This window comes from Tenrec ecaudatus, unplaced genomic scaffold, assembly GCF_050624435.1.
Source record: "Tenrec ecaudatus isolate mTenEca1 unplaced genomic scaffold, mTenEca1.hap1 Scaffold_47, whole genome shotgun sequence".
Classification (NCBI taxonomy): Eukaryota; Metazoa; Chordata; class Mammalia; order Afrosoricida; family Tenrecidae; genus Tenrec; species Tenrec ecaudatus.
This window is the reverse complement of record NW_027459378.1, coordinates 664,222-672,500: the sequence shown is the minus strand read 5'-3', so window position 1 is coordinate 672,500 and position 8,279 is coordinate 664,222. Positions and strand designations below refer to the sequence as shown.

Here is an 8,279-nt window from a genome sequence, read left to right as displayed (position 1 = left end):
AAGCGGTATATAAGCAAATGTGGTAAAGAAAGCTTAAGATGACCAGGTATCAAAAGATAAAACATCTGGGTCTCAAAGGCTTGAAGATAAACAAGCTGCCATCTAGCTCAGAAGCAATAAAGCCCACATGGAAGAAGCACACCGGCCTGTGTGAACACAAGCTTTCAGTGGAATTAGGTATCAGGAATCAAAGAGGAAAAATCATATCATTGTGAATGAGGGGGAGTTCAGAGTGGAGACCCAAGACCCATCTGTAGGCAACTGGACATCCCCTTACAGAAGGGTTATGGGGAGGAAAGCAGCCAGTCAGTGTGCAATATACCACTGAAGAAACATACAACTTTCATCCAGCTCTTTGTTCTTCCTCCCCCCTACTACCATGATCCCAAAGCTACCTTTGAAATCTGGCTAGACCAGAGGATGTACACTGGTACAGATAAGAACTGGAATCACAGGGAATCCAGGAGAGATAAACCCATCAGGACAAATAATAAGAGTAGTGACACCATAAGGTTAAGGGGAAAGTGGGATAAAAAGAGGGAACCAATCACAATCATATGGGTCTGGGTCTCCACTCCTAACTCCCCATCATTCACAATGATATGATTTTTCCCCTTGGCATCAGCTGTTCATTTTTTCCCTCTCTCCCTGCTCCCCCCTCCCTCATGAGCCCTTGATAATTTATAAATTATTATTTTATCTTCTCTTACACTGCCCAGTGTCTCCCTTCACCTACTTTTCTGTTGCCCATCCCCCAGAGATAAGGTTATATGTAGATCTTTGTGATAGCTTTCCCCTTTCTACCTCCCCTTCCCTCCCGGAATTGCCATTCTCTCCACTGGTCCTGAGGGGTTCATCTGTCCTGGATTCCCTGTGTTTACAGTTCAAATCTGCACTGCTGTGCATCCTGTGGTCTAACCAGGTTTTCAAGTTAGAATTGGGATCATGATAATGGGGTGAGAGGAAGTGTTTAAGAACTAGAAGAAGGTTGTGAGTTTCATTATTGCTACAGTGAAAAAAAAGGTTTTTATTTTATTTGGATCCATAATCCGTGGCAAAAACTATCAATAAATCCAAAAACATATTTTTTGGAGAAAATCTTCTATAAAGGATCCACTTGAAGTGTTGAAATCAACATGGGGAGCTTGGCTCAAGTCAGACCATGGTATATTCATTACAACATATCCATTTTTTAAAAGTGGACAATGAGTAAAATTATATATTAATTTATTTTATTTTTTATTTGTGCAGAATATTGAATATACCACAGATAGGAAGAAGAATAAAAAAATTATCTTGGAAGGAGCACTAATGAAACATTTGGCTGCTAACTGCTCAGTCAGTAATTTGAAACTTCCAGCCACTTCACTGGAGAAAAATAAGGCTTTCTATTCCCACACATAGTTCCAATGTAAGAAACCCACTGGGACAGCTCCACCCTCTCCTATTAGGCTGTTATGAATTTCAGTCCTCTCTATCACAGTGAGTTTGTACTTTTTTGTTTTTAGTCTCTTCGAAGAAGTTCAGGAAAAATGTCATTAAAATCAAAGACGTTGAGGTATCATTCCCTCAGACATGAGACATATTACAGGAATGGAATAGTCCAGAGAAAAAAAACATGGTTGTTTTTTTTAAGTTTAACCAAAAAATAGAACCACATTCAATGGCTGTATTTTAACCATAGGGTGTAGTTTAACAATACAGGGGCTAATTATGGCAGGCATTGTGGAAATAGTGAAAGACTAGGCAGGATTTCCTTCTGTTGTGCAAAGGGTCATTACGAATGAGGAGTGTGTCTACCAGTCTAAGTATCACCATCAATAAAAAGTAATTCCCACATATTGACCAACTGGATACATTGCCATCAGATTCATTCTGTTAATGAAGTCCTGAGACTATTACATTTCTAAACCGTGAAAGAGCTCAATATCCCATTTTTAGAAACCTATAGAAAATGTTTCACTGCATGAAGTGAATAAAGAAAACTGTAGGGCTGAAGAAATTCTGACACTAGACAATCGGATAACCCATGTCCTCTGGTAGAGCTTTATATCCAGACTCTACACAGGAAGTTCTGTTGCCCATCCCAATGAACCAAGTCCCAAACTATGAGGTTGACGCCTTACATAACCAGGCCTAAATCACATAAGGAAGATCATCCCAGTAATCCAGTGGATTATACCATATATACATTTGATAGCAATAGCTATCACGAAGCTTTATGAAGCCCCGTCTTTGTTCCCCTCCCCTGCCATGCTCTTACATTATAGACAACCCTCAGCTATTGGACATAGTGTTCCCCACAAGTCCTATCTAACCTTTATCTGGGTAATGAAAATACCCTAGGCATCTTTAATACCATTTTGAAGCTCAAGCTTCTTGAAGTCAAATTGATGCATTCTTTACATACAAGAAGCAGAAGTCTAGAAAGTTTGGAGTTGGTTGAACGAATTTGGTTCACACACCAGCCAAATGTTGAAATCTTCCCTTGTCATGCATAAACGTGAAAGATAGTATTCCCAGGTTTTAGCTCCCTCAACTGGACGATATTTCTCTCTGGCAAATCTGTGACCTGAAACTTAGCAGTAGATAATATTGAGTAGGGCAAGTCAGTTTCTTGGCCTGTACTTCTTACCCTAAGTGCTTCCTTGTGGCCTCAAAACCATGCTCCAATCTGAGTGTTTGCATTAAATAGAGGACCCCCTCTAAATTTAGGGTACTCTCCTCTTTTCTTCAGCCCCCTTAGTTGACATTCATGTCAGACAGGAGATATTTCTTTATCTCAGAGGATGAATGGATTCCAGGTCTTCCCAAAATGAAAACAGTGAATCTCAAGTACTGTATAGACTTGGGAGGTAAATGCTTAGGTTGAGTATAGATCTACATTGTTAAAGGTTGTCCTACAGCATTAAACCACACAGATGAATTTGATATTACCTTAGGTGATTTTTCAGGCACAACATATTATTTCAGTCCAAGTCAATGAACTCACTGTGTCAATTGTTTTTGTGCCATTAAAACACTAGTATTGTGCTTTAAAAATAATTTAGAAAAGTGTGATACGTGATCAATGGTTTTGTTGCTGCTGTTATTTATTGTGCACTGTTTCTAGTAACAATTATTTCTCTTTTTAAAAACCATTTTATTGGTGGCTCATACAATTCTCACAATCCATACATACATCCATTTGTCAAGCACATTTGTACATGTGTTGCCATCATAATTCTCAAAACATTTGCTTTCTACTTGAACCCTTTGCATCAGCTCTTCAGTTTTCCCCCTCCCTCCCGTTTCCTCCCTCACTAAAGAACTCTTGATAATTTCGAAATTATTATTGCTTTGTCATATCTTACACTGTCTGTCGTCTCCCTTCTCCCACTTTTCTGTTGTCCATCCCCCAGGGAGGAAGTTATATGTAGAGCCTTATAATCAGTTGCCCATTTAGAATTATTTCTTTCCATTTATGTTTTAGTTTATTTTTATACTTCATTATCTGAATATAACACAAACAAGCCCTTGCTTTCCAGAACTTAGATTTTTAAAGAAAATCCCCCCAATATTTTAATGATCATCTAACTAAAGAATCAGAAATTATTTATATGTATTTTAAGTAGTAGTCACACACTTGTTCATGTTTCTTTTTTCCCACTATCTCATCCAGCTAATTACTGTATGTTTATGTGTTGATACCAATGTAAATGTTTCTCTTACTGTGACATTCAACAGATTCTGAGTATTTCGTCAAAGTTCATCCTGCTTCAAACTCCTTGTATCCCATGGAAACTGTATAATATTTATAGTGTGTGAACAAATGTGTATGGTTAGTGGAGCACATTTAGAAGCCCACAGTAATAGAATGTGGTACCACAGTAGAGTGTGGCAACCAGTGAAAGATGTTTTAGAGGTGAACAACAATAAATAAAATGAAATAAAGCAGGAAATACTAGGGGGACTTGGCTAAGGCAGAGACAACCTTAACAAGAACAAAAGCCCAGAGGGAGGTGTATTTTCTAGTCTCTACAGCTCTTGTGTTTAAGGATGCCCAATGTTATGGCTTTTGTGAAAGACAGCACATTACCAATAAGGAATGACAAGGTGTAGGTAGACAGATGATACTAAGAGTCAAGGTGAATGAGGGAAGAAGCTTAAAAGTACATGAGATGAAGGAAGGTAATGGCTGATGCAGTCACTCTCTTCCTGCCTGTGGAGGAGAAATGCAAAGCCCTAGACTGTAGGCACAAGGTGCACAGCAGCACGGGGGAACTCCAGGGTGAGGTCTTGTGACTAGCTCTCAGAGGGTCTCTGCAAGCCTGGGATTATGACCACTTTTAGACAGCAGATGAAGCAACAGCAATCTAGTTGAGAGGAATTACTAATAGGTGGAAGAAGGACAAGCATGATGGTAGGGTAAGGAGGAAGGTAAAAGGAAACAGAAGAAAGATCTAGGAAGCAAAGCTATGGATAGTGGTATAAGCATAGGTCTGTGCATATGTAAATACATTAATTCTGAAAATAGAGATCTTGACCTACATGCATATATTTATAAGGCAATACACTAAGATAGTAGACGGACTTTGGGACTCTGCTCAAGCCCTCCCTCAATGCAAGAACACTTTGTTCTAACAACCTGACCTTCTTTGATGCTCACCATACCAGCATGATCACTGAAGACAAAATGGGTACATAAGCAAATGTGGTGAAGGAGAATAGTGCCTGGCTATCAAAATATATACTATCTGAGGTTTTAAAGGCTTGAAGTTTAAAAGAGGCTATCTAGTAGAGAACCAATGGACCCACATGGAAGAAGCTCATCATCCTGTGTGATCATGAGGTGTCAAAGAGATAGGGTAATAGGCTTCATAAGACCACAAAGAAGCAAGCAAAACCCCCCAACACATTGCTGAGAATGAGGGGGGTTGTAGTAGAGACGCCACCTCTATCTGTAAACAATGGGACATCCCCTTACAGAAGGGTCACACTGAAAGGATGAGTCAACCTGGGGGCAGGATAGCACTGATGAAACACAAATATTATTAGGTTCCTTGAGGCTTCCTCACACCCCACTATCATGACTCCAATTCTGCCTTTCCCTGTGGGCTAGACTGGAGCATGTGCACAGGTACAGAAAAGAGATAAGAGTTCACAACATACCGAATCTAGGAACAGGAATGGGAGTATTGATACCAGTCGGGGAAGCGAAAGGCAGGGAGGGGAGGGGAGGAAGGGGGAGCCAATCACAATGATAGACACATAACCACACACACACACCCCGGGGATAAACACACAAAACATGGGGGAAGAGAGATAGCAGTCAGTGCAAGATACAAAAATAACAATAATTTAATATTTATCAAGGGGTGACAAGAGTGGGGGGGGAGGAAGAGAGGGGATAAAAGGAGCTGATACCAAGGTCTCAAAGGAAAGTAAATGTTTAGAAATGAATGATGGAAATATATGTACAAATATTCTTGATACAATTGAATTGTGGATTGTTACAAGTCCCCAATAAAATTATCTTTTTAAAAAAGCACATGAAATGGATTAAGGAAAGAGATGACTTATCATCCATTCTGTCATCTTGGACTAGAGCATGGGTTTCAAGCTCTCTAAGTAATGTTGACAGAGGGAAAACGACACAAACAAGGAGACGGCTTATTGTCTTGGGTTCTAGGATATCCCATCCATAGTCTTGGTCTTCTAGGGAGACTGGATTAGCTAGTGTCTGGGCTGGAGTTTGTGAAACATGCTTAACCAGGAACTTGGAGCGAGGAAAACAAAATGAGTGTGGTGGGGAGAGGCTGTGCTTTGATAAAGGAGAGCAGCATTAGTCTGAGTGGCTAGTTGGACATCATTGGCACAGCCCTTTTGTAACCCCCAGGGTGTTTCTGAAGGCAGAGGAGTGTGAGGTTGCAGTCCTAGGATAAAGGGTAAGGTTTAGGGCCCCTCTAAAACTGATCTGCAAGTCATGGTAATAAACAGATGCACAATTTGTTTTAGACTCTCTTATGCCCAGTCACCATGCATTTCTGGAATCTCCACGTCATCATTCCTCTAGGTCTTAGGGACAGCCTTCCAGCACAGGGCTCTGAGACAGGTTGGTTTCAGAGGAAGGTGGGCTTCCAGCTCCCTCCTTGATCAATATTCTTAATCTAAGCTTGACTAAGTATTAACTTCTTCTGGAAAGACTGTCAGCTTATGGAAAATTACAAAAGAACTAAAAGGTGATAATAAGTTCAATAGATGCATTATACTGGATAAATCTGCCTAACAAAGCCTCTTTAGAGTGTTGAAAAACAATGATGTTACTTTGAGGACTAGGTTTATCTGACCCAAACCATGGCATTGCCGATTACCGCATATGCATATATAAGTGGGACATTGAATAAGGGAGAAATAAGAAGAATGAATGTGGTTGAATTATAGTGCATGGGCATTCAAATAGGCAAACAAATCTGTTTTGGCAGAAGTAAGGTCAGGGTGCTAGTTAGAGGGTAGTAAGTGAGAGCTCACATTAAATACTTTGGACATGTTGTCAGAAGTGACCAGTCCGTGGAGAAGGATGTTTTTTTTGTTTTTTTTTTTTGGTAAATTAGAGGGGCAGTGACAAATAGGAATCCCTCGACTACATGGATTGACACAGTGACTGAAGCAATGGGTTCATCCTAAACTGTGAGGATGCTGCAGGGGTGGGCAGAGTTTCATTCCCTTGTGCATAAGGTCCCTGTAAGATAGAATGGACACCATCAGAACTATCAACAACAAGAGCCTCAGAAATTACTAATCAACACCCAAGGCGTGCACAAAATGCTAAATAGTTATGTTTACAAAAGTTATTTCCATGCCATCAAATGCACAAAAGCTCAGGAGACATTCACTGGAATTTAAGTTCTAGTTTAAAAGAAGGAATGGGCCCTGCCCACTCACTGCGTTCTTCCCTCTGCCTTCCTTCCCCGCTGCGGGACGCCTCCTCGTACAGCCGGGAGCCGGGAACCCGGAGCCATGGCCTCGGGCAACACCCTCTACAGCGCCATGGATGGCCCGGAGATGCCAGCCGAGATCGTGGAGCTGTGTGAGATCGAGGTGGAGACCATCCAGGTGGAGACCATCGAGACCACGGTGGTGGGCGAGGAGGACGTGGACTGGGACGATCGCGGAGGCGGGAGCGGCCATGGGCACACCGGCTACCACCAGCAGCAGCAGCAGTCCATGATCGCGCTACAGCCGCCGGTCACCGTGGACCCGAGCCAGGTGCACCACCACCAGGAGGCAATCCTGGTGCAGACACGTGAGTTGGTGGTCGGCGCCGAGGAAGGCTTCGAGGGCCAGATCCCGATCCCAGTTCCAGCGCCGGCCAGCATTGGCGAAGAGGACGACGATGACTACATCGGCCGCAAGAGCAGCGGTAGCGACAGCTCTTGTGGGGCGGCGGCACCGGCAGGGGCGATGCGGGCAACAAGAAGTGGGAGCATGAGCAGGTGCAGATCAATCAAGACGCTGGAGGACCAGTTCTCTGTCACCCTATGGTCGTCAGATGAAAAAAAAGGTCTTGACCATGAGACTGGCTGGGGAGCAGATCATTGGGGAGAACTCCCCTCCTGACTAATCGGAGTACATGATGGGAAAGATGCTCCCGCCCGGAGGGATCCCCGGCATCAACCTCTTGGACCCCAAACAGCTGGCAGAATTTGCCAGAATGAAGCCAAGAAAAATTCAAGAAGATGATGCTCCGAGAACAATAGCTTGCCCTCACAAAGGATGCCCGAAGGTGCTCAGGGACAGCTCAGCCAGGAGGAGGCACCTGGACACCCACGGCCCTGCGTCCACCTCTGTGCCGAGTGCGGCAAGGCTTTTGTCGAGAGCTCAAAGCTAAACGACACCAACTGCTTCGCACTGGAGACAAGCCCTTTCAGTATAAGTTTGAAGGCTGTGGGAAGCGGTTTCCCTGGACTTCAATTTGTGCACAGACGTGCAGATCCACGCGGGAGACAGGCCCTAGGTGAACAAGAAGTTTGCTGAGTCTACTGACCTGAAATCTCACATCTTAATACACGCTAAGGCCAAAAACAAGCAGTGAGAAACCGTGAGAAGGTAGCTCCTTCTCAGCTCCAGAAGCCTTTTCCAGAAGTGACTGGCAGACAACGCGCCTCTCCTTTGTAGATTGTTTCCAGGAAAGAATTTTAAAAATGAATCCTACATACCTAAGGGACATGTTTTGATAAAGTAGTAAACATTTTAAAAACACAAACTTTATTAAGATGACATTGTTAAGATACCCTATC

The 8,279-nt window shown here is 42.7% G+C and overlaps 1 pseudogene; it reads left to right on the top strand.

Moving 5' to 3' along the window:
• The first annotated feature begins 6,999 nt into the window (after nt 1–6,999).
• On the top strand, nt 7,000–8,074 carry LOC142436610 (transcriptional repressor protein YY1 pseudogene; annotated as a pseudogene).
• Nucleotides 8,075–8,279: the final 205 nt, after the last annotated feature.